Here is a 24,910-nt window from a genome sequence, read left to right on the forward strand (position 1 = left end):
CGGGGATGGCATTCCACCCTGCCCTGTTTCGCACAGGGAGGTCGGGGGGCTTGACCTCAGGGGGTCCAACCCCCGGCGCGTCAGCAAACCGCTTCCCCGTGTAGGACGTGAGGCGCCGGCCCGGGAGAGGCCGGCCACAGCCCGCGAGCTCGTGCCTCACGAAGCGCGCCCTTCCTCTCTCCTCCCCGCTTCTCTCTTCGCACTCATCTTTCCCTGGGCGGACGTTTTCCCGGCAGCACCGTGTTGCACGGAATCCAGGGCGGAGCTGTCTCCTTCGGTTGCCAGGCCCGGGCGTGTGTTGACCTTGACACCACGAAGCCCGCTGTTGCCCCGGACGTGCTGGCGGCACCCGCCGGTCCCTGGATTGGGGCCGAAGCCGGCAGCGTGTGCGCATCTTCCTCCGCCTCTGAGAGAAGGTGTTGTGCTTTTGGGGAATGGGGAGGTGAAAGGGCCCCCTCCGGGAAGCGCGTTCCAAGAGCTGAGGGTTGGGTGCCTTGCTCCGTGCTTCTAGGTGCCAGAGCCGCTTCTCTCTTCCCGGGACGGAGTGGGGCTGGCTGGGCCAATGCGTCGTCCTGAAGCAATCCCGTGGCAGGGGCTCGGCGCTTCCCCCGTCCGTTTCGGGCAAGCCTCCCAGCTCAGGGCGCCCCCAGAGAGTTTGGCCGGCAGGCCGGCGTCGCCGTCACGACCTCGCCGAGAGCCGGGTGTTCAGCGCGGTGCACTACGAACGCAGGCTCCGGTGGGTTCGACTGAGGGCGGGCGCCCGGCTGAGGGAAGCGGGGCTGCTGTCAGAAGGCCTCCCGTGCCCTCACAACGAGTGTGTTTGCTCTGCTGTGGGTCCCGTGTCACGGTCGTGGCACGAGCCGCTCCCGACGCCCTTGCGAAGGGCTTCGCTGAGGCCCAGGTCGGGGGCCTCCTTCTAGGACGGCCCCCGATCTGAGGCCCGGCACGCAGCCTCCCTGAGGCTTCCGCCACCCCCGCCGTGGCCAAGCTTTCTCTCTTGGCGAAAGAGGCCTGCTCGCGGAAGGGAGCTCGGCTTCAGGCTTGCTTCTCGGAGGTAAGGCTGTGGTGCTCACTCGAGGTTTCCGGGCTAAGCGTTGAGAAGGCATCCTTCTCCGTGGAGCGACGTGTGTGTGGACGTGGACGGGGATGGCATTCCACCCTGCCCTGTTTCGCACAGGGAGGTCGGGGGGCTTGACCTCAGGGGGTCCAACCCCCGGCGCGTCAGCAAACCGCTTCCCCGTATAGGACGTGAGGCGCCGGCCCGGGAGAGGCCGGCCCCACAGGCCGCGAGCTCGTGCCTCACGAAGCGCGCCCTGCCTCTCTCCTCCCCGCTTCTCTCTTCGCACTCATCTTTCCCTGGGCGGACATTTTCCCGGCAGCACGTGTTGCACGGAATCCATGGCGGAGCTGTCTCGTTCGGTTGCCAGGCCCGGGCGTGTGTCGACCTTGACACCGCGAAGCCCGCTGTCGTCCCTGACGTGCTGGCGGCACCCGCCGGTCCCTGGAGTGGAGGCCCAAGCCGGCAGCGTGTGCGCGTCTTCCTCCGCCTCTGAGAGAAGGTGTTGTGCTTTCGGGGAATTGGGAGGTGAAAGGGCCCTTTCCGGGAACCGCGTTCCAAGAGCTGAGGGTTGGGTGCCTTGCTCCGTGCTTCTAGGTGCCAGAGCCGCTTCTCTCTTCCCGGGACGGAGTGGGGCTGGCTGGGCCAATGCGTCGTCCTGAAGCAATCCCGTGGCAGGGGCTCGGCGCTTCCCCCGTCCGTTTCGGGCGAGCCTCCCAGCTCAGGGCGCCCCCAGAGAGTTTGGCCTGCAGGCCGGCGTCGCCGTCACGACCTCGCCGAGAGCCGGGTGTTCAGCTCGGTGCACTCCGAACGCGGGCTCCGGTGGGTTCGACTGAGGGCGGGCGCCCGGCTGAGGGAAGCGGCGCTGCTGTCAGAAGGCCTCCCGTGCCCTCACAACGAGTGTGTTTGCTCTGCTGTGGGTCCCGCGTAACGGTCGTGGCAGGAGCCGCTCCCGACGCCCTTGCGAAGGGCTTCGCTGAGGCCCAGGTCGGGGGCCTCCTTCTAGGACGGCGCCCGACCTGAGGCCCGGCACGCAGCCTCCCTGAGGCTTCCGCCACCCCAGTCGCGGCCAAGCTTTCTCTCGGGCGGAAGAGGCCTGCTCGCGGAAGGGAGCTCGGCTTCAGGCTTGCTTCTCGGAGGTAAGGCTGTGGTGCACACTCGAGGTTTCCGGGCTAAGCGTTGAGAAGGCATCCTTCTCCGTGGAGCGACGTGTGTGTGTGGACGTGGACGGGGATGGCATTCCACCCTGCCCTGTTTCGCACAGGGAGGTCGGGGGGCTTGACCTCAGGGGGTCCAACCCCCGGCGCGTCAGCAAACCGCTTCCCCGTGTAGGAGGTGAGGCGCCGGCCCGGGAGAAGCCGGCCCCACAGCCCGCGCGCTCGTGCCTCACGAAGCGCGCCCTTCCTCTCTCCTCCCCGCTTCTCTTCGCACTCGTCTTTCCCTGGGCGCACGTTTTCCCGGCAGCACCGTGTTGCACGGAATCCAGGGTGGAGCTGTCTCCTTCGGTTGCCAGGCCCGGGCGTGTGTCGACCTTGACACCACGAAGCCCGCTGTCGCCCCAGACGTGCTGGCGGCACCCGCCGGTCCCTGAAGTGGAGGCCCAAGCCGGCAGCGTGTGCGCATTTTCCTCCGCCTCTGAGAGAAGGCGTTGTGCTTTTGGGGAATGGGGAGGTGAAAGGGCCCCCTCCGGGAAGCGCGTTCCAGGAGCTGAGGGTTGGGTGCCTTGCTCCGTGCTTCTAGGTGCCAGAGCCGCTTCTCTCTTCCCGGGACCGAGTGGGGCTGGCTGGGCCAATGCGTCGTCCTGAAGCAATCCCGTGGCAGGGGCTCGGCGCTTCCCCCGTCCGTTTCGGGCGAGCCTCCCAGCTCAGGGCGCCCCCAGAGAGTTTGGCCTGCAGGCCGGCGTCGCCGTCACGACCTCGCCGAGAGCCGGGTGTTCAGCTCGGTGCACTCCGAACACAGGCTCCGGTGGGTTGGACTGAGGGCGGGGGCCCGGCTGAGGGAAGCGGGGCTGCTGTCAGAAGGCCTCCCGTGCCCTCACAACGAGTGTGTTTGCTCTGCTGTGGGTCCCGCGTAACGGTCGTGGCAGGAGCCGCTCCCGACGCCCTTGCGAAGGGCTTCGCTGAGGCCCAGGTCGGGGGCCTCCTTCTAGGACGGCGCCCGACCTGAGGCCCGGCACGCAGCCTCCCTGAGGCTTCCGCCACCCCAGTCGCGGCCAAGCTTTCTCTCGGGCGGAAGAGGCCTGCTCGCGGAAGGGAGCTCGGCTTCAGGCTTGCTTCTCGGAGGTAAGGCTGTGGTGCACACTCGAGGTTTCCGGGCTAAGCGTTGAGAAGGCATCCTTCTCCGTGGAGCGACGTGTGTGTGTGGACGTGGACGGGGATGGCATTCCACCCTGCCCTGTTTCGCACAGGGAGGTCGGGGGGCTTGACCTCAGGGGGTCCAACCCCCGGCGCGTCAGCAAACCGCTTCCCCGTGTAGGAGGTGAGGCGCCGGCCCGGGAGAAGCCGGCCCCACAGCCCGTGCGCTCGTGCCTCACGAAGCGCGCCCTTCCTCTCTCCTCCCCGCTTCTCTTCGCACTCGTCTTTCCCTGGGCGCACGTTTTCCCGGCAGCACCGTGTTGCACGGAATCCAGGGTGGAGCTGTCTCCTTCGGTTGCCAGGCCCGGGCGTGTGTCGACCTTGACACCACGAAGCCCGCTGTCGCCCCAGACGTGCTGGCGGCACCCGCCGGTCCCTGAAGTGGAGGCCCAAGCCGGCAGCGTGTGCGCATTTTCCTCCGCCTCTGAGAGAAGGCGTTGTGCTTTTGGGGAATGGGGAGGTGAAAGGGCCCCCTCCGGGAAGCGCGTTCCAGGAGCTGAGGGTTAGGTGCCTTGCTCCGTGCTTCTAGGTGCCAGAGCCGCTTCTCTCTTCCCGGGACCGAGTGGGGCTGGCTGGGCCAATGCGTCGTCCTGAAGCAATCCCGTGGCAGGGGCTCGGCGCTTCCCCCGTCCGTTTCGGGCGAGCCTCCCAGCTCAGGGCGCCCCCAGAGAGTTTGGCCTGCAGGCCGGCGTCGCCGTCACGACCTCGCCGAGAGCCGGGTGTTCAGCTCGGTGCACTCCGAACACAGGCTCCGGTGGGTTGGACTGAGGGCGGGGGCCCGGCTGAGGGAAGCGGGGCTGCTGTCAGAAGGCCTCCCGTGCCCTCAAAACGAGTGTGTTTGCTCTGCTGTGGGTCCCGCGTCACGGTCGTGGCACGAGCCGCTCCCGACGCCCTTGCGAAGGGTTTCGCTGAGGCCCAGGTCGGGGGCCTCCTTCTAGGACGGCCCCCGACCTGAGGCCCGGCACGCAGCCTCCCTGAGGCTTCCGCCACCCCCGCCGCGGCCAAGCTTTCTCTCGGGCAAAAGAGGCCTGCTCGCGGAAGGGAGCTCGGCTTCAGGCTTGCTTCTCGGAGGTAAGGCTGTGGTGCTCACTCGAGGTATACGGGCTAAGCGTTGAGAAGGCATCCTTCTCCGTGGAGCGACGTGTGTGTGGACGTGGAAGGGGATGGCATTCCACCCTGCCTTGTTTCGCACAGGGAGGTCGGGGGGCTTGACCTCAGGGGGTCCAACCCCCGGGGCGTCAGCAAACCGCTTCCCCGTGTAGGACGTGAGGCACCGGCCCGGGAGAGGCCGGCCCCACAGCCCGCGAGGTCGTGCCTCACGAAGCGCGCCCTTCCTCTCTCCTCACCGCTTCTCTCTTCGCACTCATCTTTCCCTGGGCGGACGTTTTCCGGCAGCACCGTGTTGCACGGCATCCAGGGCGGAGCTGTCTCCTTCGGTTGCCAGGCCCGGGCGTGTGTCGACCTTGACACCGCGAAGCCCGCTGGCGCCCCGGACGTGCTGGCGGCACCCGCCGGTCCCTGAAGTGGAGGCCCAAGCCGGCAGCGTGTGCGCGTCTTCCTCTGCCTCTGAGAGAAGGCGTTGTGCTTTTGGGGAATGGGGAGGTGAAAGGGCCCCCTCCGGGAAGCGCGTTCCAGGAGCTGAGGGTTGGGTGCCTTGCTCCGTGCTTCTAGGTGCCAGAGCCGCTTCTCTCTTCCCGGGACGGAGTGGGGCTGGCTGGGCCAATGCGTCGTCCTGAAGCAATCCAGTGGCAGGGGCTCGGCGCTTCCCCGTCCGTTTCGGGCGAGCCTCCCAGCTCAGGGCGCCCCCAGAGAGTTTGGCCAGAAGGCCGGCGTCGCCTTCACGTCCTCACCGAGAGCCGGGTGTTCAGCTCGGTGCACTCCGAACGCAGGCTCAGGTGGGTTCGACTGAGGGCGGGCGCCCGGCTGAGGGAAGCGGGGCTGCTGTCAGAAGGCCTCCCGTGCCCTCACAACGAGTGTGTTTGCTCTGCTGTGGGTCCCGCGTCACGGTCGTGGCAGAAGCCGCTCCCGACGCCCTTGCAAAGGGCTTCGCTGAGGCCCAGGTCAGGGGCCTCCTTCTAGGACGGCGCCCGACCTGAGGCCCGGCACGCAGCCTCCCTGAGGCTTCCGCCACCCCCGCCGCGGCCAAGCTTTCTCTCGGGCGAAAGAGGCCTGCTCGCGGAAGGGAGCTCGGCTTCAGGCTTGCTTCTCGGAGGTAAGGCTGTGGTGCTCACTCGAGGTTTCCGGGCTAAGCGTTGAGAAGGCATCCTTCTCCGTGGAGCGACGTGTGTGTGTGGACGTGGACGGGGATGGCATTCCACACTGCCCTGTTTCGCACAGGGAGGTCGGGGGGCTTGACCTCAGGGGGTCCAACCCCCGGCGCGTCAGCAAACCGCTTCCCCGTGTAGGAGGTGAGGCGCCGGCCCGGGAGAAGCCGGCCCCACAGCCCGCGCGCTCGTGCCTCACGAAGCGCGCCCTTCCTCTCTCCTCCCCGCTTCTCTTCGCACTCGTCTTTCCCTGGGCGCACGTTTTCCCGGCAGCACCGTGTTGCACGGAATCCAGGGTGGAGCTGTCTCCTTCGGTTGCCAGGCCCGGGCGTGTGTCGACCTTGACACCACGAAGCCCGCTGTCGCCCCAGACGTGCTGGCGGCACCCGCCGGTCCCTGAAGTGGAGGCCCAAGCCGGCAGCGTGTGCGCATTTTCCTCCGCCTCTGAGAGAAGGCGTTGTGCTTTTGGGGAATGGGGAGGTGAAAGGGCCCCCTCCGGGAAGCGCGTTCCAGGAGCTGAGGGTTGGGTGCCTTGCTCCGTGCTTCTAGGTGCCAGAGCCGCTTCTCTCTTCCCGGGACCGAGTGGGGCTGGCTGGGCCAATGCGTCGTCCTGAAGCAATCCCGTGGCAGGGGCTCGGCGCTTCCCCCGTCCGTTTCGGGCGAGCCTCCCAGCTCAGGGCGCCCCCAGAGAGTTTGGCCTGCAGGCCGGCGTCGCCGTCACGACCTCGCCGAGAGCCGGGTGTTCAGCTCGGTGCACTCCGAACACAGGCTCCGGTGGGTTGGACTGAGGGCGGGGGCCCGGCTGAGGGAAGCGGGGCTGCTGTCAGAAGGCCTCCCGTGCCCTCAAAACGAGTGTGTTTGCTCTGCTGTGGGTCCCGCGTCACGGTCGTGGCACGAGCCGCTCCCGACGCCCTTGCGAAGGGTTTCGCTGAGGCCCAGGTCGGGGGCCTCCTTCTAGGACGGCCCCCGACCTGAGGCCCGGCACGCAGCCTCCCTGAGGCTTCCGCCACCCCCGCCGTGGCCAAGCTTTCTCTCTTGGCGAAAGAGGCCTGCTCGCGGAAGGGAGCTCGGCTTCAGGCTTGCTTCTCGGAGGTAAGGCTGTGGTGCTCACTCGAGGTTTCCGGGCTAAGCGTTGAGAAGGCATCCTTCTCCGTGGAGCGACGTGTGTGTGGACGTGGACGGGGATGGCATTCCACCCTGCCCTGTTTCGCACAGGGAGGTCGGGGGGCTTGACCTCAGGGGGTCCAACCCCCGGCGCGTCAGCAAACCGCTTCCCCGTATAGGACGTGAGGCGCCGGCCCGGGAGAGGCCGGCCCCACAGGCCGCGAGCTCGTGCCTCACGAAGCGCGCCCTGCCTCTCTCCTCCCCGCTTCTCTCTTCGCACTCATCTTTCCCTGGGCGGACATTTTCCCGGCAGCACGTGTTGCACGGAATCCATGGCGGAGCTGTCTCGTTCGGTTGCCAGGCCTGGGCGTGTGTCGACCTTGACACCGCGAAGCCCGCTGTCGTCCCTGACGTGCTGGCGGCACCCGCCGATCCCTGGAGTGGAGGCCCAAGCCGGCAGCGTGTGCGCGTCTTCCTCCGCCTCTGAGAGAAGGTGTTGTGCTTTCGGGGAATTGGGAGGTGAAAGGGCCCTTTCCGGGAACCGCGTTCCAAGCGCTGAGGGTTGGGTGCCTTGCTCCGTGCTTCTAGGTGCCAGAGCCGCTTCTCTCTTCCCGGGACGGAGTGGGGCTGGCTGGGCCAATGCGTCGTCCTGAAGCAATCCCGTGGCAGGGGCTCGGCGCTTCCCCCGTCCGTTTCGGGCGAGCCTCCCAGCTCAGGGCGCCCCCAGAGAGTTTGGCCTGCAGGCCGGCGTCGCCGTCACGACCTCGCCGAGAGCCGGGTCTTCAGCTCGGTGCACTCCGAACGCAGGCTCCGGTGGGTTCGACTGAGGGCGGGCGCCCAGCTGAGGGAAGGGGGGCTGCTGTCAGAAGGCCTCCCGTGCCCTCACAACGAGTGTGTTTGCTCTGCTGTGGGTCCCGCGTAACGGTCGTGGCAGGAGCCGCTCCCGACGCCCTTGCGAAGGGCTTCGCTGAGGCCCAGGTCGGGGGCCTCCTTCTAGGACGGCGCCCGACTTGAGGCCCGGCACGCAGCCTCCCTGAGGCTTCCGCCACCCCAGTCGCGGCCAAGCTTTCTCTCGGGCGGAAGAGGCCTGCTCGCGGAAGGGAGCTCGGCTTCAGGCTTGCTTCTCGGAGGTAAGGCTGTGGTGCACACTCGAGGTTTCCGGGCTAAGCGTTGAGAAGGCATCCTTCTCCGTGGAGCGACGTGTGTGTGTGGACGTGGACGGGGATGGCATTCCACCCTGCCCTGTTTCGCACAGGGAGGTCGGGGGGCTTGACCTCAGGGGGTCCAACCCCCGGGGCGTCAGCAAACCGCTTCCCCGTGTAGGACGTGAGGCACCGGCCCGGGAGAGGCCGGCCCCACAGCCCGCGAGGTCGTGCCTCACGAAGCGCGCCCTTCCTCTCTCCTCACCGCTTCTCTCTTCGCACTCATCTTTCCCTGGGCGGACGTTTTCCGGCAGCACCGTGTTGCACGGCATCCAGGGCGGAGCTGTCTCCTTCGGTTGCCAGGCCCGGGCGTGTGTCGACCTTGACACCGCGAAGCCCGCTGGCGCCCCGGACGTGCTGGCGGCACCCGCCGGTCCCTGAAGTGGAGGCCCAAGCCGGCAGCGTGTGCGCGTCTTCCTCTGCCTCTGAGAGAAGGCGTTGTGCTTTTGGGGAATGGGGAGGTGAAAGGGCCCCCTCCGGGAAGCGCGTTCCAGGAGCTGAGGGTTGGGTGCCTTGCTCCGTGCTTCTAGGTGCCAGAGCCGCTTCTCTCTTCCCGGGACGGAGTGGGGCTGGCTGGGCCAATGCGTCGTCCTGAAGCAATCCAGTGGCAGGGGCTCGGCGCTTCCCCGTCCGTTTCGGGCGAGCCTCCCAGCTCAGGGCGCCCCCAGAGAGTTTGGCCAGAAGGCCGGCGTCGCCTTCACGTCCTCACCGAGAGCCGGGTGTTCAGCTCGGTGCACTCCGAACGCAGGCTCAGGTGGGTTCGACTGAGGGCGGGCGCCCGGCTGAGGGAAGCGGGGCTGCTGTCAGAAGGCCTCCCGTGCCCTCACAACGAGTGTGTTTGCTCTGCTGTGGGTCCCGCGTCACGGTCGTGGCAGAAGCCGCTCCCGACGCCCTTGCAAAGGGCTTCGCTGAGGCCCAGGTCAGGGGCCTCCTTCTAGGACGGCGCCCGACCTGAGGCCCGGCACGCAGCCTCCCTGAGGCTTCCGCCACCCCCGCCGCGGCCAAGCTTTCTCTCGGGCGAAAGAGGCCTGCTCGCGGAAGGGAGCTCGGCTTCAGGCTTGCTTCTCGGAGGTAAGGCTGTGGTGCTCACTCGAGGTTTCCGGGCTAAGCGTTGAGAAGGCATCCTTCTCCGTGGAGCGACGTGTGTGTGTGGACGTGGACGGGGATGGCATTCCACACTGCCCTGTTTCGCACAGGGAGGTCGGGGGGCTTGACCTCAGGGGGTCCAACCCCCGGCGCGTCAGCAAACCGCTTCCCCGTGTAGGAGGTGAGGCGCCGGCCCGGGAGAAGCCGGCCCCACAGCCCGCGCGCTCGTGCCTCACGAAGCGCGCCCTTCCTCTCTCCTCCCCGCTTCTCTTCGCACTCGTCTTTCCCTGGGCGCACGTTTTCCCGGCAGCACCGTGTTGCACGGAATCCAGGGTGGAGCTGTCTCCTTCGGTTGCCAGGCCCGGGCGTGTGTCGACCTTGACACCACGAAGCCCGCTGTCGCCCCAGACGTGCTGGCGGCACCCGCCGGTCCCTGAAGTGGAGGCCCAAGCCGGCAGCGTGTGCGCATTTTCCTCCGCCTCTGAGAGAAGGCGTTGTGCTTTTGGGGAATGGGGAGGTGAAAGGGCCCCCTCCGGGAAGCGCGTTCCAGGAGCTGAGGGTTGGGTGCCTTGCTCCGTGCTTCTAGGTGCCAGAGCCGCTTCTCTCTTCCCGGGACCGAGTGGGGCTGGCTGGGCCAATGCGTCGTCCTGAAGCAATCCCGTGGCAGGGGCTCGGCGCTTCCCCCGTCCGTTTCGGGCGAGCCTCCCAGCTCAGGGCGCCCCCAGAGAGTTTGGCCTGCAGGCCGGCGTCGCCGTCACGACCTCGCCGAGAGCCGGGTGTTCAGCTCGGTGCACTCCGAACACAGGCTCCGGTGGGTTGGACTGAGGGCGGGGGCCCGGCTGAGGGAAGCGGGGCTGCTGTCAGAAGGCCTCCCGTGCCCTCAAAACGAGTGTGTTTGCTCTGCTGTGGGTCCCGCGTCACGGTCGTGGCACGAGCCGCTCCCGACGCCCTTGCGAAGGGTTTCGCTGAGGCCCAGGTCGGGGGCCTCCTTCTAGGACGGCCCCCGACCTGAGGCCCGGCACGCAGCCTCCCTGAGGCTTCCGCCACCCCCGCCGTGGCCAAGCTTTCTCTCTTGGCGAAAGAGGCCTGCTCGCGGAAGGGAGCTCGGCTTCAGGCTTGCTTCTCGGAGGTAAGGCTGTGGTGCTCACTCGAGGTTTCCGGGCTAAGCGTTGAGAAGGCATCCTTCTCCGTGGAGCGACGTGTGTGTGGACGTGGACGGGGATGGCATTCCACCCTGCCCTGTTTCGCACAGGGAGGTCGGGGGGCTTGACCTCAGGGGGTCCAACCCCCGGCGCGTCAGCAAACCGCTTCCCCGTATAGGACGTGAGGCGCCGGCCCGGGAGAGGCCGGCCCCACAGGCCGCGAGCTCGTGCCTCACGAAGCGCGCCCTGCCTCTCTCCTCCCCGCTTCTCTCTTCGCACTCATCTTTCCCTGGGCGGACATTTTCCCGGCAGCACGTGTTGCACGGAATCCATGGCGGAGCTGTCTCGTTCGGTTGCCAGGCCTGGGCGTGTGTCGACCTTGACACCGCGAAGCCCGCTGTCGTCCCTGACGTGCTGGCGGCACCCGCCGATCCCTGGAGTGGAGGCCCAAGCCGGCAGCGTGTGCGCGTCTTCCTCCGCCTCTGAGAGAAGGTGTTGTGCTTTCGGGGAATTGGGAGGTGAAAGGGCCCTTTCCGGGAACCGCGTTCCAAGCGCTGAGGGTTGGGTGCCTTGCTCCGTGCTTCTAGGTGCCAGAGCCGCTTCTCTCTTCCCGGGACGGAGTGGGGCTGGCTGGGCCAATGCGTCGTCCTGAAGCAATCCCGTGGCAGGGGCTCGGCGCTTCCCCCGTCCGTTTCGGGCGAGCCTCCCAGCTCAGGGCGCCCCCAGAGAGTTTGGCCTGCAGGCCGGCGTCGCCGTCACGACCTCGCCGAGAGCCGGGTCTTCAGCTCGGTGCACTCCGAACGCAGGCTCCGGTGGGTTCGACTGAGGGCGGGCGCCCAGCTGAGGGAAGGGGGGCTGCTGTCAGAAGGCCTCCCGTGCCCTCACAACGAGTGTGTTTGCTCTGCTGTGGGTCCCGCGTAACGGTCGTGGCAGGAGCCGCTCCCGACGCCCTTGCGAAGGGCTTCGCTGAGGCCCAGGTCGGGGGCCTCCTTCTAGGACGGCGCCCGACTTGAGGCCCGGCACGCAGCCTCCCTGAGGCTTCCGCCACCCCAGTCGCGGCCAAGCTTTCTCTCGGGCGGAAGAGGCCTGCTCGCGGAAGGGAGCTCGGCTTCAGGCTTGCTTCTCGGAGGTAAGGCTGTGGTGCACACTCGAGGTTTCCGGGCTAAGCGTTGAGAAGGCATCCTTCTCCGTGGAGCGACGTGTGTGTGTGGACGTGGACGGGGATGGCATTCCACCCTGCCCTGTTTCGCACAGGGAGGTCGGGGGGCTTGACCTCAGGGGGTCCAACCCCCGGCGCATCAGCAAACCGCTTCCCCGTGTAGGAGGTGAGGCGCCGGCCCGGGAGAAGCCGGCCCCACAGCCCGTGCGCTCGTGCCTCACGAAGCGCGCCCTTCCTCTCTCCTCCCCGCTTCTCTTCGCACTCGTCTTTCCCTGGGCGCACGTTTTCCCGGCAGCACCGTGTTGCACGGAATCCAGGGTGGAGCTGTCTCCTTCGGTTGCCAGGCCCGGGCGTGTGTCGACCTTGACACCACGAAGCCCGCTGTCGCCCCAGACGTGCTGGCGGCACCCGCCGGTCCCTGAAGTGGAGGCCCAAGCCGGCAGCGTGTGCGCATTTTCCTCCGCCTCTGAGAGAAGGCGTTGTGCTTTTGGGGAATGGGGAGGTGAAAGGGCCCCCTCCGGGAAGCGCGTTCCAGGAGCTGAGGGTTAGGTGCCTTGCTCCGTGCTTCTAGGTGCCAGAGCCGCTTCTCTCTTCCCGGGACCGAGTGGGGCTGGCTGGGCCAATGCGTCGTCCTGAAGCAATCCCGTGGCAGGGGCTCGGCGCTTCCCCCGTCCGTTTCGGGCGAGCCTCCCAGCTCAGGGCGCCCCCAGAGAGTTTGGCCTGCAGGCCGGCGTCGCCGTCACGACCTCGCCGAGAGCCGGGTGTTCAGCTCGGTGCACTCCGAACACAGGCTCCGGTGGGTTGGACTGAGGGCGGGGGCCCGGCTGAGGGAAGCGGGGCTGCTGTCAGAAGGCCTCCCGTGCCCTCAAAACGAGTGTGTTTGCTCTGCTGTGGGTCCCGCGTCACGGTCGTGGCACGAGCCGCTCCCGACGCCCTTGCGAAGGGTTTCGCTGAGGCCCAGGTCGGGGCCTCCTTCTAGGACGGCCCCCGACCTGAGGCCCGGCACGCAGCCTCCCTGAGGCTTCCGCCACCCCCGCCGCGGCCAAGCTTTCTCTCGGGCAAAAGAGGCCTGCTCGCGGAAGGGAGCTCGGCTTCAGGCTTGCTTCTCGGAGGTAAGGCTGTGGTGCTCACTCGAGGTATACGGGCTAAGCGTTGAGAAGGCATCCTTCTCCGTGGAGCGACGTGTGTGTGGACGTGGAAGGGGATGGCATTCCACCCTGCCTTGTTTCGCACAGGGAGGTCGGGGGGCTTGACCTCAGGGGGTCCAACCCCCGGGGCGTCAGCAAACCGCTTCCCCGTGTAGGACGTGAGGCGCCGGCCCGGGAGAGGCCGGCCCCACAGCCCGCGAGGTCGTGCCTCACGAAGCGCGCCCTTCCTCTCTCCTCACCGCTTCTCTCTTCGCACTCATCTTTCCCTGGGCGGACGTTTTCCGGCAGCACCGTGTTGCACGGCATCCAGGGCGGAGCTGTCTCCTTCGGTTGCCAGGCCCGGGCGTGTGTCGACCTTGACACCGCGAAGCCCGCTGGCGCCCCGGACGTGCTGGCGGCACCCGCCGGTCCCTGAAGTGGAGGCCCAAGCCGGCAGCGTGTGCGCGTCTTCCTCTGCCTCTGAGAGAAGGCGTTGTGCTTTTGGGGAATGGGGAGGTGAAAGGGCCCCCTCCGGGAAGCGCGTTCCAGGAGCTGAGGGTTGGGTGCCTTGCTCCGTGCTTCTAGGTGCCAGAGCCGCTTCTCTCTTCCCGGGACGGAGTGGGGCTGGCTGGGCCAATGCGTCGTCCTGAAGCAATCCAGTGGCAGGGGCTCGGCGCTTCCCCGTCCGTTTCGGGCGAGCCTCCCAGCTCAGGGCGCCCCCAGAGAGTTTGGCCAGAAGGCCGGCGTCGCCTTCACGTCCTCACCGAGAGCCGGGTGTTCAGCTCGGTGCACTCCGAACGCAGGCTCAGGTGGGTTCGACTGAGGGCGGGCGCCCGGCTGAGGGAAGCGGGGCTGCTGTCAGAAGGCCTCCCGTGCCCTCACAACGAGTGTGTTTGCTCTGCTGTGGGTCCCGCGTCACGGTCGTGGCAGAAGCCGCTCCCGACGCCCTTGCAAAGGGCTTCGCTGAGGCCCAGGTCAGGGGCCTCCTTCTAGGACGGCGCCCGACCTGAGGCCCGGCACGCAGCCTCCCTGAGGCTTCCGCCACCCCCGCCGCGGCCAAGCTTTCTCTCGGGCGAAAGAGGCCTGCTCGCGGAAGGGAGCTCGGCTTCAGGCTTGCTTCTCGGAGGTAAGGCTGTGGTGCTCACTCGAGGTTTCCGGGCTAAGCGTTGAGAAGGCATCCTTCTCCGTGGAGCGACGTGTGTGTGTGGACGTGGACGGGGATGGCATTCCACCCTGCCCTGTTTCGCACAGGGAGGTCGGGGGGCTTGACCTCAGGGGGTCCAACCCCCGGCGCGTCAGCAAACCGCTTCCCCGTGTAGGACGTGAGGCGCCGGCCCGGGAGAGGCCGGCCACAGCCCGCGAGCTCGTGCCTCACGAAGCGCGCCCTTCCTCTCTCCTCCCCGCTTCTCTCTTCGCACTCATCTTTCCCTGGGCGGACGTTTTCCCGGCAGCACCGTGTTGCACGGAATCCAGGGCGGAGCTGTCTCCTTCGGTTGCCAGGCCCGGGCGTGTGTCGACCTTGACACCACGAAGCCCGCTGTTGCCCCGGACGTGCTGGCGGCACCCGCCGGTCCCTGGATTGGGGCCGAAGCCGGCAGCGTGTGCGCATCTTCCTCCGCCTCTGAGAGAAGGTGTTGTGCTTTTGGGGAATGGGGAGGTGAAAGGGCCCCCTCCGGGAAGCGCGTTCCAAGAGCTGAGGGTTGGGTGCCTTGCTCCGTGCTTCTAGGTGCCAGAGCCGCTTCTCTCTTCCCGGGACGGAGTGGGGCTGGCTGGGCCAATGCGTCGTCCTGAAGCAATCCCGTGGCAGGGGCTCGGCGCTTCCCCCGTCCGTTTCGGGCAAGCCTCCCAGCTCAGGGCGCCCCCAGAGAGTTTGGCCGGCAGGCCGGCGTCGCCGTCACGACCTCGCCGAGAGCCGGGTGTTCAGCGCGGTGCACTACGAACGCAGGCTCCGGTGGGTTCGACTGACGGCGGGCGCCCGGCTGATGGAAGCGGGGCTGCTGTCAGAAGGCCTCCCGTGCCCTCACAAGGAGTGTGTTTGCTCTGCTGTGGGTCCCGCGTAACGGTCGTGGCAGGAGCCGCTCCCGACGCCCTTGCAAAGGGCTTCGCTGAGGCCCAGGTCGGGGCCTTCTTCTAGGACGGCCCCCGACCTGAGGCCCGGCACGCAGCCTCCCTGAGGCTTCCGCCACCCCCGCCGCAGCCAAGCTTTCTCTCGGGCGAAAAGGCCTGCTCGCGGAAGGGAGCTCGGCTTCAGGCTTGCTTCTCGGAGGTAAGGCTGTGGTGCTCACTCGAGGTTTCCGTGCTAAGCGTTGAGAAGGCATCCTTCTCCGTGGAGCGACGTGTGTGTGTGGACGTGGACGGGGATGGCATTCCACCCTGCCCTGTTTCGCACAGGGAGGTCGGGGGGCTTGACCGCAGGGTGTCCAACCCCCGGCGCATCAGCAAACCGCTTCCCCGTGTAGGACGTGATGCGCCGGCCCGGGAGACACCGGCCACACAGCCCGGGCGCTCGTGCCTCACGAAGCGCGCCCTTCCTCTCTCCTCCCCGCTTCTCTCTTCGCACTCATCTTTCCCTGGGCGGACGTTTTCCCGGCAGCACCGTGTTGCACGGAATCCAGGGCGGAGCTGTCTCCTTCGGTTGCCAGGCCCGGGCGTGTGTCGACCTTGACACCACGAAGCCCGCTGTTGCCCCGGACGTGCTGGCGGCACCCGCCGGTCCCTGGATTGGAGGCCGAAGCCGGCAGCGTGTGCGCATCTTCCTCCGCCTCTGAGAGAAGGAGTTGTGCTTTCGGGGAATTGGGAGGTGAAAAGGCCCCCGCCGGGAAGCGCGTTCCAAGAGCTGAGGGTTGGGTGCCTTGCTCCGTGCTTCTAGGTGCCAGAGCCGCTTCTCTCTTCCCGGGACGGAGTGGGGCTGGCTGGCCCAATGCGTCGTCCTGAAGCAATCCCGTGGCAGGGGCTCGGCGCTTCCCCCGTCCGTTTCGGGCGAGCCTCCCAGCTCAGGGCGCCCCCAGAGAGTTTGGCCTGCAGGCCGGCGTCGCCGTCACGACCTCGCCGAGAGCCGGGTGTTCAGCTCGGTGCACTCCGAAAGCAGGCTCCGGTGGGTTCGACTGAGGGCGGGCGCCCGGCTGAGGGAAGCGGGGCTGCTGTCAGAAGGCCTCCCGTGCCCTCACAACGAGTGTATTTGCTCGGCTGTGGGTCCCGCGTCACGGTCGTGGCAGGAGCCGCTCCCGACGCCCTTGCGAAGGGCTTCGCTGAGGCCCAGGTCGGGGGCCTCCTTCTAGGACGGCCCCCGACCTGAGGCCCGGCACGCAGCCTCCCTGAGGCTTCCGCCACCCCCGCCGCGGCCAAGCTTTCTCTCTTGGCGAAAGAGGCCTGCTCGCGGAAGGGAGCTCGGCTTCAGGCTTGCTTCTCGGAGGTAAGGCTGTGGTGCTCACTCGAGGTTTCCGGGCTAAGCGTTGACAAGGCATCCTTCTCCGTGGAGCGACGTGTGTGTGGACGTGGACGGGGATGGCATTCCACCCTGCCCTGTTTCGCACAGGGAGGTCGGGGGGCTTGACCTCAGGGGGTCCAACCCCCGGCGCGTCAGCAAACCGCTTCCCCGTGTAGGACGTGAGGCGCCGGCCCGGGAGAGGCCGGCCACAGCCCGCGAGCTCGTGCCTCACGAAGCGCGCCCTTCCTCTCTCCTCCCCGCTTCTCTCTTCGCACTCATCTTTCCCTGGGCGGACGTTTTCCCGGCAGCACCGTGTTGCACGGAATCCAGGGCGGAGCTGTCTCCTTCGGTTGCCAGGCCCGGGCGTGTGTCGACCTTGACACCACGAAGCCCGCTGTTGCCCCGGACGTGCTGGCGGCACCCGCCGGTCCCTGGATTGGGGCCGAAGCCGGCAGCGTGTGCGCATCTTCCTCCGCCTCTGAGAGAAGGTGTTGTGCTTTTGGGGAATGGGGAGGTGAAAAGGCCCCCTCCGGGAAGCGCGTTCCAAGAGCTGAGGGTTGGGTGCCTTGCTCCGTGCTTCTAGGTGCCAGAGCCGCTTCTCTCTTCCCGGGACGGAGTGGGGCTGGCTGGGCCAATGCGTCGTCCTGAAGCAATCCCGTGGCAGGGGCTCGGCGCTTCCCCCGTCCGTTTCGGGCAAGCCTCCCAGCTCAGGGCGCCCCCAGAGAGTTTGGCCGGCAGGCCGGCGTCGCCGTCACGACCTCGCCGAGAGCCGGGTGTTCAGCGCGGTGCACTACGAACGCAGGCTCCGGTGGGTTCGACTGAGGGCGGGCGCCCGGCTGATTGAAGCGGGGCTGCTGTCAGAAGGCCTCCCGTGCCCTCACAACGAGTGTGTTTGCACTGCTGTGGGTCCCGCGTCACGGTCGTGGCACGAGCCGCTCCCGACGCCCTTGCGAAGGGCTTCGCTGAGGCCCAGGTCGGGGGCCTCCTTCTAGGACGGCCCCCGACCTGAGGCCCGGCACGCAGCCTCCCTGAGGCTTCCGCCACCCCCGCCACGGCCAAGCTTTCTCTCTTGGCGAAAGAGGCCTCCTCGCGGAAGGGAGCTCGGCTTCAGGCTTGCTTCTCGGAGGTAAGGCTGTGGTGCTCACTCGAGGTTTCCGGGCTAAGCGTTGAGAAGGCATCCTTCTCCGTGGAGCGACGTGTGTGTGGACGTGGACGGGGATGGCATTCCACTCTGCCCTGTTTCGCACAGGGAGGTCGGGGGGCTTGACCTCAGGGGGTCCAACCCCCGGCGCGTCAGCAAACCGCTTCCCCGTGTAGGACGTGAGGCGCCGGCCCGGGAGAGGCCGGCCACAGCCCGTGAGCTTGTGCCTCACGAAGCGCGCCCTTCCTCTCTCCTCCCCGCTTCTCTCTTCGCACTCATCTTTCCCTGGGCGGACGTTTTCCCGGCAGCACCGTGTTGCACGGAATCCAGGGCGGAGCTGTCTCCTTCGGTTGCCAGGCCCGGGCGTGTGTCGACCTTGACACCACGAAGCCCGCTGTTGCCCCGGACGTGCTGGCGGCACCCGCCGGTCCCTGGATTGGGGCCGAAGCCGGCAGCGTGTGCGCATCTTCCTCCGCCTCTGAGAGAAGGCGTTGTGCTTTCGGGGAATGGGGAGGTGAAAGGGCCCCCTCCGGGAAGCGCGTTCCAAGAGCTGAGGGTTGGGTGCCTTGCTCCGTGCTTCTAGGTGCCAGAGCCGCTTCTCTCTTCCCGGGACGGAGTGGGGCTGGCTGGGCCAATGCGTCGTCCTGAAGCAATCCCGTGGCAGGGGCTCGGCGCTTCCCCCGTCCGTTTCGGGCAAGCCTCCCAGCTCAGGGCGCCCCCAGAGAGTTTGGCCGGCAGGCCGGCGTCGCCGTCTCGACCTCGCCGAGAGCCGGGTGTTCAGCGCGGTGCACTACGAACGCAGGCTCCGGTGGGTTCGACTGAGGGCGGGCGCCCGGCTGAGGGAAGCGGGGCTGCTGTCAGAAGGCCTCCCGTGCCCTCACAACGAGTGTGTTTGCTCTGCTGTGGGTCCCGCGTCACGGTCGTGGCAGGAGCCGCTCCCGACGCCCTTGCGAAGGGCTTCGCTGAGGCCCAGGTCGGGGGCCTCCTTCTAGGACGGCCCCCGATCTGAGGCCCGGCACGCAGCCTCCCTGAGGCTGACGCCACCCCCGCCGTGGCCAAGCTTTCTCTCTTGGCGAAAGAGGCCTGCTCGCGGAAGGGAGCTCGGCTTCAGGCTTGCTTCTCGGAGGTAAGGCTGTGGTGCTCACTCGAGGTTTCCGGGCTAAGCGTTGAGAAGGCATCCTTCTCCGTGGAGCGACGTGTGTGTGGACGTGGACGGGGATGGCATTCCACCCTGCCCTGTTTCGCACAGGGAGGTCGGGGGGCTTGACCTCAGGGGGTCCAACCCCCGGCGCGTCAGCAAACCGCTTCCCCGTATAGGACGTGAGGCGCCGGCCCGGGAGAGGCCGGCCCCACAGGCCGCGAGCTCGTGCCTCACGAAGCGCGCCCTGCCTCTCTCCTCCCCGCTTCTCTCTTCGCACTCATCTTTCCCTGGGCGGACATTTTCCCGGCAGCACGTGTTGCACGGAATCCATGGCGGAGCTGTCTCGTTCGGTTGCCAGGCCTGGGTGTGTGTCGACCTTGACACCGCGAAGCCCGCTGTCGTCCCTGACGTGCTGGCGGCACCCGCCGATCCCTGGAGTGGAGGCCCAAGCCGGCAGCGTGTGCGCGTCTTCCTCCGCCTCTGAGAGAAGGTGTTGTGCTTTCGGGGAATTGGGAGGTGAAAGGGCCCTTTCCGGGAACCGCGTTCCAAGCGCTGAGGGTTGGGTGCCTTGCTCCGTGCTTCTAGGTGCCAGAGCCGCTTCTCTCTTCCCGGGACGGAGTGGGGCTGGCTGGGCCAATGCGTCGTCCTGAAGCAATCCCGTGGCAGGGGCTCGGCGCTTCCCCCGTCCGTTTCGGGCGAGCCTCCCAGCTCAGGGCGCCCCCAGAGAGTTTGGCCTGCAGGCCGGCGTCGCCGTCACGACCTCGCCGAGAGCCGGGTCTTCAGCTCGGTGCACTCCGAACGCAGGCTCCGGTGGGTTCGACTGAGGGCGGGCGCCCAGCTGAGGGAAGGGGGGCTGCTGTCAGAAGGCCTCCCGTGCCCTCACAACGAGTGTGTTTGCTCTGCTGTGGGTCCCGCGTCACGGTCGTGGCAGGAGCCGCTCCCGACGCCCTTGCGAAGGGCTTCGCTGAGGCCCAGGTCGGGGGCCTCCTTCTAGGACGGCGCCCGACCTGAGGCCCGGCACGCAGCCTCCCTGAGGCTTCCGCCACCCCAGTCGCGGCCAAGCTTTCTCTCGGGCGGAAGAGGCCTGCTCGCGGAAGGGAGCTCGGCTTCAGGCTTGCTTCTCGGAGGTAAGGCTGTGGTGCACACTCGAGGTTTCCGGGCTAAGCGTTGAGAAGGCATCCTTCTCCGTGGAGCGACGTGTGTGTGTGGACGTGGACGGGGATGGCATTCCACCCTGCCCTGTTTCGCACAGGGAGGTCGGGGGGCTTGACCTCAGGGGGTCCAACCCCCGGCGCGTCAGCAAACCGCTTCCCCGTGTAGGAGGTGAGGCGCCGGCCCGGGAGAAGCCGGCCCCACAGCCCGCGCGCTCGTGCCTCACGAAGCGCGCCCTTCCTCTCTCCTCCCCGCTTCTCTTCGCACTCGTCTTTCCCTGGGCGCACGTTTTCCCGGCAGCACCGTGTTGCACGGAATCCAGGGTGGAGCTGTCTCCTTCGGTTGCCAGGCCCGGGCGTGTGTCGACCTTGACACCACGAAGCCCGCTGTCGCCCCAGACGTGCTGGCGGCACCCGCCGGTCCCTGAAGTTGAGGCCCAAGCCGGCAGCGTGTGCGCATTTTCCTCCGCCTCTGAGAGAAGGCGTTGTGCTTTTGGGGAATGGGGAGGTGAAAGGGCCCCCTCCGGGAAGCGCGTTCCAGGAGCTGAGGGTTAGGTGCCTTGCTCCGTGCTTCTAGGTCCCAGAGCCGCTTCTCTCTTCCCGGGACCGAGTGGGGCTGGCTGGGCCAATGCGTCGTCCTGAAGCAATCCCGTGGCAGGGGCTCGGCGCTTCCCCCGTCCGTTTCGGGCGAGCCTCCCAGCTCAGGGCGCCCCCAGAGAGTTTGGCCTGCAGGCCGGCGTCGCCGTCACGACCTCGCCGAGAGCCGGGTGTTCAGCTCGGTGCACTCCGAACACAGGCTCCGGTGGGTTGGACTGAGGGCGGGGGCCCGGCTGAGGGAAGCGGGGCTGCTGTCAGAAGGCCTCCCGTGCCCTCAAAACGAGTGTGTTTGCTCTGCTGTGGGTCCCGCGTCACGGTCGTGGCACGAGCCGCTCCCGACGCCCTTGCGAAGGGTTTCGCTGAGGCCCAGGTCGGGGGCCTCCTTCTAGGACGGCCCCCGACCTGAGGCCCGGCACGCAGCCTCCCTGAGGCTTCCGCCACCCCCGCCGCGGCCAAGCTTTCTCTCGGGCAAAAGAGGCCTGCTCGCGGAAGGGAGCTCGGCTTCAGGCTTGCTTCTCGGAGGTAAGGCTGTGGTGCTCACTCGAGGTATACGGGCTAAGCGTTGAGAAGGCATCCTTCTCCGTGGAGCGACGTGTGTGTGGACGTGGAAGGGGATGGCATTCCACCCTGCCTTGTTTCGCACAGGGAGGTCGGGGGGCTTGACCTCAGGGGGTCCAACCCCCGGGGCGTCAGCAAACCGCTTCCCCGTGTAGGACGTGAGGCGCCGGCCCGGGAGAGGCCGGTCCCACAGCCCGCGAGGTCGTGCCTCACGAAGCGCGCCCTTCCTCTCTCCTCACCGCTTCTCTCTTCGCACTCATCTTTCCCTGGGCGGACGTTTTCCGGCAGCACCGTGTTGCACGGCATCCAGGGCGGAGCTGTCTCCTTCGGTTGCCAGGCCCGGGCGTGTGTCGACCTTGACACCGCGAAGCCCGCTGGCGCCCCGGACGTGCTGGCGGCACCCGCCGGTCCCTGAAGTGGAGGCCCAAGCCGGCAGCGTGTGCGCGTCTTCCTCTGCCTCTGAGAGAAGGCGTTGTGCTTTTGGGGAATGGGGAGGTGAAAGGGCCCCCTCCGGGAAGCGCGTTCCAGGAGCTGAGGGTTGGGTGCCTTGCTCCGTGCTTCTAGGTGCCAGAGCCGCTTCTCTCTTCCCGGGACGGAGTGGGGCTGGCTGGGCCAATGCGTCGTCCTGAAGCAATCCAGTGGCAGGGGCTCGGCGCTTCCCCGTCCGTTTCGGGCGAGCCTCCCAGCTCAGGGCGCCCCCAGAGAGTTTGGCCAGAAGGCCGGCGTCGCCTTCACGTCCTCACCGAGAGCCGGGTGTTCAGCTCGGTGCACTCCGAACGCAGGCTCAGGTGGGTTCGACTGAGGGCGGGCGCCCGGCTGAGGGAAGCGGGGCTGCTGTCAGAAGGCCTCCCGTGCCCTCACAACGAGTGTGTTTGCTCTGCTGTGGGTCCCGCGTCACGGTCGTGGCAGAAGCCGCTCCCGACGCCCTTGCAAAGGGCTTCGCTGAGGCCCAGGTCAGGGGCCTCCTTCTAGGACGGCGCCCGACCTGAGGCCCGGCACGCAGCCTCCCTGAGGCTTCCGCCACCCCCGCCGCGGCCAAGCTTTCTCTCGGGCGAAAGAGGCCTGCTCGCGGAAGGGAGCTCGGCTTCAGGCTTGCTTCTCAGAGGTAAGGCTGTGGTGCTCACTCGAGGTTTCCGGGCTAAGCGTTGAGAAGGCATCCTTCTCCGTGGAGCGACGTGTGTGTGTGGACGTGGACGGGGATGGCATTCCACCCTGCCCTGTTTCGCACAGGGAGGTCGGGGGGCTTGACCTCAGGGGGTCCAACCCCCGGCGCGTCAGCAAACCGCTTCCCCGTGTAGGACGTGAGGCGCCGGCCCGGGAGAGGCCGGCCACAGCCCGCGAGCTCGTGCCTCACGAAGCGCGCCCTTCCTCTCTCCTCCCCGCTTCTCTCTTCGCACTCATCTTTCCCTGGGCGGACGTTTTCCCGGCAGCACCGTGTTGCACGGAATCCAGGGCGGAGCTGTCTCCTTCGGTTGCCAGGCCCGGGCGTGTGTCGACCTTGACACCACGAAGCCCGCTGTTGCCCCGGACGTGCTGGCGGCACCCGCCGGTCCCTGGATTGGGGCCGAAGCCGGCAGCGTGTGCGCATCTTCCTCCGCCTCTGAGAGAAGGTGTTGTGCTTTTGGGGAATGGGGAGGTGAAAGGGCCCCCTCCGGGAAGCGCGTTCCAAGAGCTGAGGGTTGGGTGCCTTGCTCCGTGCTTCTAGGTGCCAGAGCCGCTTCTCTCTTCCCGGGACGGAGTGGGGCTGGCTGGGCCAATGCGTCGTCCTGAAGCAATCCCGTGGCAGGGGCTCGGCGCTTCCCCCGTCCGTTTCGGGCAAGCCTCCCAGCTCAGGGCGCCCCCAGAGAGTTTGGCCGGCAGGCCGGCGTCGCCGTCACGACCTCGCCGAGAGCCGGGTGTTCAGCGCGGTGCACTACGAACGCAGGCTCCGGTGGGTTCGACTGAGGGCGGGCGCCCGGCTGAGGGAAGCGGGGCTGCTGTCAGAAGGCCTCCCGTGCCCTCACAACGAGTGTGTTTGCTCTGCTGTGGGTCCCGTGTCACGGTCGTGGCACGAGCCGCTCCCGACGCCCTTGCGAAGGGCTTCGCTGAGGCCCAGGTCGGGGGCCTCCTTCTAGGACGGCCCCCGATCTGAGGCCCGGCACGCAGCCTCCCTGAGGCTTCCGCCACCCCCGCCGTGGCCAAGCTTTCTCTCTTGGCGAAAGAGGCCTGCTCGCGGAAGGGAGCTCGGCTTCAGGCTTGCTTCTCGGAGGTAAGGCTGTGGTGCTCACTCGAGGTTTCCGGGCTAAGCGTTGAGAAGGCATCCTTCTCCGTGGAGCGACGTGTGTGTGGACGTGGACGGGGATGGCATTCCACCCTGCCCTGTTTCGCACAGGGAGGTCGGGGGGCTTGACCTCAGGGGGTCCAACCCCCGGCGCGTCAGCAAACCGCTTCCCCGTATAGGACGTGAGGCGCCGGCCCGGGAGAGGCCGGCCCCACAGGCCGCGAGCTCGTGCCTCACGAAGCGCGCCCTGCCTCTCTCCTCCCCGCTTCTCTCTTCGCACTCATCTTTCCCTGGGCGGACATTTTCCCGGCAGCACGTGTTGCATGGAATCCATGGCGGAGCTGTCTCGTTCGGTTGCCAGGCCCGGGCGTGTGTCGACCTTGACACCGCGAAGCCCGCTGTCGTCCCTGACGTGCTGGCGGCACCCGCCGGTCCCTGGAGTGGAGGCCCAAGCCGGCAGCGTGTGCGCGTCTTCCTCCGCCTCTGAGAGAAGGTGTTGTGCTTTCGGGGAATTGGGAGGTGAAAGGGCCCTTTCCGGGAACCGCGTTCCAAGAGCTGAGGGTTGGGTGCCTTGCTCCGTGCTTCTAGGTGCCAGAGCCGCTTCTCTCTTCCCGGGACGGAGTGGGGCTGGCTGGGCCAATGCGTCGTCCTGAAGCAATCCCGTGTCAGGGGCTCGGCGCTTCCCCCGTCCGTTTCGGGCGAGCCTCCCAGCTCAGGGCGCCCCCAGAGAGTTTGGCCTGCAGGCCGGCGTCGCCGTCACGACCTCGCCGAGAGCCGGGTGTTCAGCTCGGTGCACTCCGAACGCGGGCTCCGGTGGGTTCGACTGAGGGCGGGCGCCCGGCTGAGGGAAGCGGCGCTGCTGTCAGAAGGCCTCCCGTGCCCTCACAACGAGTGTGTTTGCTCTGCTGTGGGTCCCGCGTAACGGTCGTGGCAGGAGCCGCTCCCGACGCCCTTGCGAAGGGCTTCGCTGAGGCCCAGGTCGGGGGCCTCCTTCTAGGACGGCGCCCGACCTGAGGCCCGGCACGCAGCCTCCCTGAGGCTTCCGCCACCCCAGTCGCGGCCAAGCTTTCTCTCGGGCGGAAGAGGCCTGCTCGCGGAAGGGAGCTCGGCTTCAGGCTTGCTTCTCGGAGGTAAGGCTGTGGTGCACACTCGAGGTTTCCGGGCTAAGCGTTGAGAAGGCATCCTTCTCCGTGGAGCGACGTGTGTGTGTGGACGTGGACGGGGATGGCATTCCACCCTGCCCTGTTTCGCACAGGGAGGTCGGGGGGCTTGACCTCAGGGGGTCCAACCCCCGGCGCGTCAGCAAACCGCTTCCCCGTGTAGGAGGTGAGGCGCCGGCCCGGGAGAAGCCGGCCCCACAGCCCGCGCGCTCGTGCCTCACGAAGCGCGCCCTTCCTCTCTCCTCCCCGCTTCTCTTCGCACTCGTCTTTCCCTGGGCGCACGTTTTCCCGGCAGCACCGTGTTGCACGGAATCCAGGGTGGAGCTGTCTCCTTCGGTTGCCAGGCCCGGGCGTGTGTCGACCTTGACACCACGAAGCCCGCTGTCGCCCCAGACGTGCTGGCGGCACCCGCCGGTCCCTGAAGTGGAGGCCCAAGCCGGCAGCGTGTGCGCATTTTCCTCCGCCTCTGAGAGAAGGCGTTGTGCTTTTGGGGAATGGGGAGGTGAAAGGGCCCCCTCCGGGAAGCGCGTTCCAGGAGCTGAGGGTTGGGTGCCTTGCTCCGTGCTTCTAGGTGCCAGAGCCGCTTCTCTCTTCCCGGGACCGAGTGGGGCTGGCTGGGCCAATGCGTCGTCCTGAAGCAATCCCGTGGCAGGGGCTCGGCGCTTCCCCCGTCCGTTTCGGGCGAGCCTCCCAGCTCAGGGCGCCCCCAGAGAGTTTGGCCTGCAGGCCGGCGTCGCCGTCACGACCTCGCCGAGAGCCGGGTGTTCAGCTCGGTGCACTCCGAACACAGGCTCCGGTGGGTTGGACTGAGGGCGGGGGCCCGGCTGAGGGAAGCGGGGCTGCTGTCAGAAGGCCTCCCGTGCCCTCACAACGAGTGTGTTTGCTCTGCTGTGGGTCCCGTGTCACGGTCGTGGCACGAGCCGCTCCCGACGCCCTTGCGAAGGGCTTCGCTGAGGCCCAGGTCGGGGGCCTCCTTCTAG

This window comes from Martes martes (assembly GCF_963455335.1).
Source record: "Martes martes genome assembly, chromosome: 2".
Taxonomy (NCBI): domain Eukaryota; kingdom Metazoa; phylum Chordata; class Mammalia; order Carnivora; family Mustelidae; genus Martes; species Martes martes.